This window comes from Lygodium microphyllum, unplaced genomic scaffold (assembly GCF_053477565.2).
Source record: "Lygodium microphyllum isolate KBCC unplaced genomic scaffold, Lygodium_microphyllum_v1.1.10 scaffold_65, whole genome shotgun sequence".
Taxonomy (NCBI): Eukaryota; Viridiplantae; Streptophyta; class Polypodiopsida; order Schizaeales; family Lygodiaceae; genus Lygodium; species Lygodium microphyllum.
The window spans coordinates 194,735-200,301 of NW_028229548.1; the positions used below are offsets into that span (position 1 = coordinate 194,735).

The window sequence follows — 5,567 nt, forward strand, 5'->3', positions numbered from 1 at the left end:
ACTTCACATACCTCAATATGCATCTAGCTGCATCCAAACGAGAGTTTTTATGCATCTCCATAAACTCATTAACAAGGCTAATAACATAAGTCAAGTCTAGCCTTGTGGTAGTCATGTAAATCAAACTTTCTACTATTCTCCTAAACATAGTAGGATCTTCTATCTCATCCCCAACATCAGCACTCAACTTCACATTTTGCTCCAATGGCACTAAAAGAGACTTACACGATATCATACTATGCTTGGACAACATATCCAAGCCATATTACCTTTGGGATAGCCATATACCATCAACATCACATATGGTCACCTCAGTACCAAGAAAGTATCTTAGCTCACCCAAATCCTTCATCTCAAAGAAGTTCTTCAAATGGTCCTTGACTTTAGAAATCCCACTATCACTGCCACTCATAATAATCAAATCATCCATATATACAACTATGATCACTAAACTACCCTTTCTCACATTAAGTGAGTGATGAGTATTAAAAACATAAAAGCTAGTGTTGAAAAGATACTCTCTGACCTTATCAGACCACAGTCTGGGTTCTTGCTTTAGTCCATAGAGTGTCTTCTTTAGCCTACACACATATACGAGATGCTCGAAATCCGCATAACTTGCTAGTTTCTCCATATACACCTCTTCTTTCAATTTGCCAGCAAGAAGGCATTCTTTACATTTATTTGTTGCAAACTCCAATCTCTAGCTGCTACCAAAGTAATCACATATCTAACAGTTGCCATCCTAGTAACTAGATTGAATGTCTCTTTATAATCTATGCCATATGTTTGAGCATAGCCTTTTGCAACCGGCCTAGCCTTATACCTACTAATAGAACTATCTCCATTATGCTTAGTTTTGTAGATCCACTTCTAATCAATGTCTTTCTTACCCTTAGACAATGGTACTGTATCCCAAGTGTTATTAGTCTCTCTAATGCAACCATCTCTTGATCCATTTGCTGCATCCGAATGAGCATGACCAAAAACCTTCTCAAAAGATGTGGGCTCCATATCCTCAACCAACTTTATCATATACGCATAATGGTGAGATGTGTAACCTTCAAAACCAAATCTTTTAATAGGGTATGTGACCCTCCTAGATATACATACCACTGGATCACTGAGTGGATCCTTTACATTACTATGTGCTCTTTGTACACTTGGTGTTTTGACTAAAGGAATACCAAGCTCATCATCCAAACTCTCTAAACCATTGGCATCTCCATCGAACACCAAATGACTAGTAAATGCATCATTACTATTTGACACTTTCTTTTTTCCTTTTTCTTTATGTGCAACACTTATAGATGCACCTAAAGATGTGGGGCTACTCCTTAGTCTCTTACACCAAGGGATAACTATAGATGTACTACCATATGATATTTTTGGTCTACTAATAAGGCTACGTGATTTGTGATTTTCTTTCTATGCACAACTATCATGATCATCATTATCATCCAATGCATCACCACTAGATGTATACCAATTGCTCATCTTATAAAAAATAACATTCTTGCTCACTTTGAACTCACCTATGTGATAGGGTTGTAACATTGCTACCCCTTCTACTTTTAAGAGTATCCAATGAGAATACATTTTTTAGCCTTTGGATTAAGCTTCCTTTGTAGCTCATCTAGCACATGAATATATACGTACAATACAACCAGACACTTTCAAGTACGACACATCGAGCTTCTTTCCTATAAAGTAGTCTTCAAGGGTCATTCCATGAACTACAATTATGGGTGTTCTACTCATAATATAGACAATAATATGAACATCTTCAAACCAAAAATATTTTGACAATTTCTTTTTAGCCATCAAGGCCCATGCGACTTCTGTAATATACATGTTTTTCTTTTCTATAAGTGGATTTTGATGTGGGATATTCCTACAAGTAAACGGTCTCTTTATCCATGAGATCTCAAGAAGTCATTGAACTCATTAGAGAGATGATCTCCCCCTCCATGTGACCTCAAGCACTTAACTTTCAAGTGTGTTTATGTTTCAATAACAACCTTGAAAGTTTTGAAGTGCTCAAATGCATCACTCTTTTTCTTCGTAAAATACACCCACAACTTTCTTGAGCAATTATCAATAAATGTGACAGAATATTTGTTGCCACTAAGAGATATGTTTTTATAGGCCACCAAATATGTGTATACGCAATATCAAGTATATTCTTGCTCACATCTCTATCATACAAAAAGGTTGTCTTGACTGCTTACCAAATTGACATGCTTCATACACTTTATGAAATTTTGCAACTCTAAAAGTAAGCAAACCTATAACTAACTCTTTGAATACAATTGCATACCTAATACATTTGTGCCATATTTCAATGTTTGCAACAAACACTTCTTTGCCTTTAGCATACATAGCAACATTCATTGCATAACTTCTAACATCTAAAGTGAACATGCAACCAGCTCTACTTTCCTTTGTGACCAACTTACACTTATCATTAAAGTATTCCACAAAACAACATTTTTCATTAAATCAAGCTTGCAACCATTACTCTACTATTTGGCCAACATACACTAGATTCTTTTTTGTTGTTAACCTCAACACAAGATAATGTCAATCTGAATGCATAAGAAAAGACAAAAAAAGTGAAAAAATGAAAAAGCGCAAGTCGAGAGCTAAAAAAGGTGGCCCAAAAGAAAATCGGATCTAGAAGAGCCCAAAATTGCATGCATGGCCACAAGAAGTCCAAGGCGCAATCCATCTGAACCCAAAAATTCCAAAAAAAGATAAGGTGCACCTTTGAATGCAAAGGCACAACCAAAATCCTTGTAAAAGAGCACGAGACTCCCTTTTATGCAAACTCTAAGGATAGACAGCGGTAGAAAGGAAGCTAGGAAGATAGGAGGACAATAGGAAAGAGGGCCTAGGCCATGCGGCTATGTAAAAGAGGGAATGACCACCCCAAAGGGATAATGGTCTTGTATATAAATTCAAAAAGTGAATGAGAAGCTCATTCTTTGGTGGTGTGTGCCAAAAGTTCTTCTTCTTCTTCTTGCCTTCTTGCTTGTGCTTGAGTGAGAGAGTGAGGGAGTGTGAGAGTGTGAGAGTGTGAGGGAGTGAGTTTGTGAGGGTGAGGGATCTTGGAGAAGAAACTCTCCATCATTTCCTCTCTACTTCTTCTGTTCTCTTCTCTTCTCTTATCTCACTGGCTATGAAGGATGGAGATTGAGGAAGAGGGATTGATTTTGCTCGAGCTCGCATCACGAATCTTGGAGTTACCATTATGCATGAGGGAGGAGCATACTCAATTGGGCTTCGAGGTAAACTCACTACACTCAAGGTAACCATTAATGCTTGGCTTGAAATGATTGAAAGAATAAGCAGTCCGTGGGTCTTGGCGATTAAGCGTGAGTCCCCCAACATTTTGGTTCCATTGTCGAGACCAATGGATTTGAGCCTTCAGTGCTTGCGCACTTCAAATCCAACATTGAAGTAGGATTTCACCCCTGAACCTATGCTTGATATAGGTAGGAGATCTAGGTGCTTTGAAAAAAGTGTTTTGAGTTTTTGATAATTATACAAGTAGATTACTTTAGCCTAGGGATTATTTTGTGATTATTGGTTGCATTTAGGTAGATTAGGACTAAGAACTTGTAGGGAAATAGTAAGCTTTTTCTACTATGAAACATGCAGGACATGGAAAAGATAAGGGTAAAAATGAGTTTTGGGGTTTAATGCATGCAATACATGGAGTTGGAAGGTTAAGGATGGCTAGAAAAGACCCTAAAAGCCCAAAATCAATAGGGAAGAGCTCATTTCTGGACTTCAACATCATGAGAGAGAGAGCTTGAGAGAGAGAGAGAGCTACACATATAGAACGAATCAAACATGTTGATTTCGAGTCCATCTTTCATTCCATGTACCTCCAGACCTTCCTTATGCTCTATTCACTTGTTTTGGAAGGTTACAACTTATGTCATTGTCGAAGGGTTTTTCGAAAGCAAAGTCGCGACTTCAGAAGACCTTGACAAATTTCAAGATAGAAGATCAGTTCTATAACAAGAGATATCGGTGATAATAGATGAATCAATGGATCATCCTGTGTTAGATTTTTTTCTATTCAAAGCCGTGCATAGTTGAGAAGTACAAGGTCTCAAAAAATAAATTCTCCCCAACAATATGCAATCCAAGTTCAAGGAGAAACTGAATCAGTTCCACATTGTTGATCCCTCTATCCTGAAAATCACAACAGCAGAGATGTATTCACAAACAATTTGTCACAGTTGGTAATTTGTATTCATTAACAGGATTTGAAAGCTTGTTTCTGTTAATTTTGCAGCTTCAGTATTTCTGGATAAAAGCAGCATGCTGAAAAGTCTGGATCACAAAAGGATTTTGCAATTCATGGTCTCTCTCTGGAAAGCCTGAGCTTACAAGTTGTAAAAGGACACCTTCCCATTCTCAGCAAGAACGAGGCCATTGCATATAAGGTTTCTAAAGGCTAGTTTATTGAAAAGTGCATTTGATAATACCATAAGTATATAGAACTATTGGGGTTCACTGCAGAGTATCTGTTCCCAGCACAGTAGCTTCAATCCCTTCCATTTGGAGAAGACCGTCCAAGCCATCTCTTTGTACATAAGTTCCAATTTGTCTTTTGCATCTGGGAAGTTCGTAGAACACCAATGTTGTAAAGCAAATATATTATCTGTCCAGCGGTTCACTGTAGTATGGGCAAGTTTGCAACCATTTCTCATAGCTTCAAAAGCAACAGGATCATTGTCCGCATAGACTTCCAAATCCGTCTTCAAAGACTTATGCCTCTCCTCTATACCTTTTAGTTCTAATAAGGCTGCCTCACGTTCAACTGTATCCTCTCTGCCTTTCTTGGAGCACTCTATCTCTATAGTAAGCTGTGCTTGCTGTTGCTTTAGGTCGAACTCATCTCAACTGATTACCAGCAGAGCTTGGCAAATTCTAGAAATATATAGACGTGCCAATCTTGTCTTTGAACACGAGATCGTCATCAACTAAGGTCCGCAGCACATCCTTCACAGTCTTACTGACCACCCCTTTCCTGGGGCCTAGCTTCTCCAGTTCACACAGAAGATAGAAGTCTTGGCTTTCATGGAAGATCTATAAAAGCTGACTTCTCTTTTTGTCCAGAGAGAGACCTCTTTTCTTCGACATGAACACTCCCACGTTTGCAACGATACATTCTGCTTGCAACCGAGAGAGATGCTCAACTTCGAAATAGCAAGAAAATAGAGTTTATTCTCTCCCCCATCTCGACGACATAGCTTCTCTCTCTCTCGACGTAATTGCAACTCAATCCACCATCTTCTGTAGTTGCTGCAATAGAGGATCACAATCGTAAACTATTCTGAAGACCATAAGGACCCAATAATTCTGAGATATGTCGACTTCTTCAGCTTTTTCTCCCCAGATCATTGCATTTCCACACATGATTAATTGATTGATGCGAGAAATGAAGAGAGAGAGAGAGAGGTCCAAGCTGTATGTGTTAGAGTATTTTATTTTGAAGAATCCTCACGATCCTCCTCCGTCCGTCTCTTCTTATTACTATTGCTTTTTGA

General features: G+C 38.3%; 1 pseudogene; it reads right to left on the reverse strand.

Annotated features, from left to right (window-relative positions):
* Positions 1 to 4,517: 4,517 nt before the first annotated feature.
* Positions 4,518 to 5,160, reverse strand: LOC148008831 (meiotic nuclear division protein 1 homolog pseudogene; annotated as a pseudogene).
* Between the last annotated feature and the right edge of the window lie 407 nt (positions 5,161 to 5,567).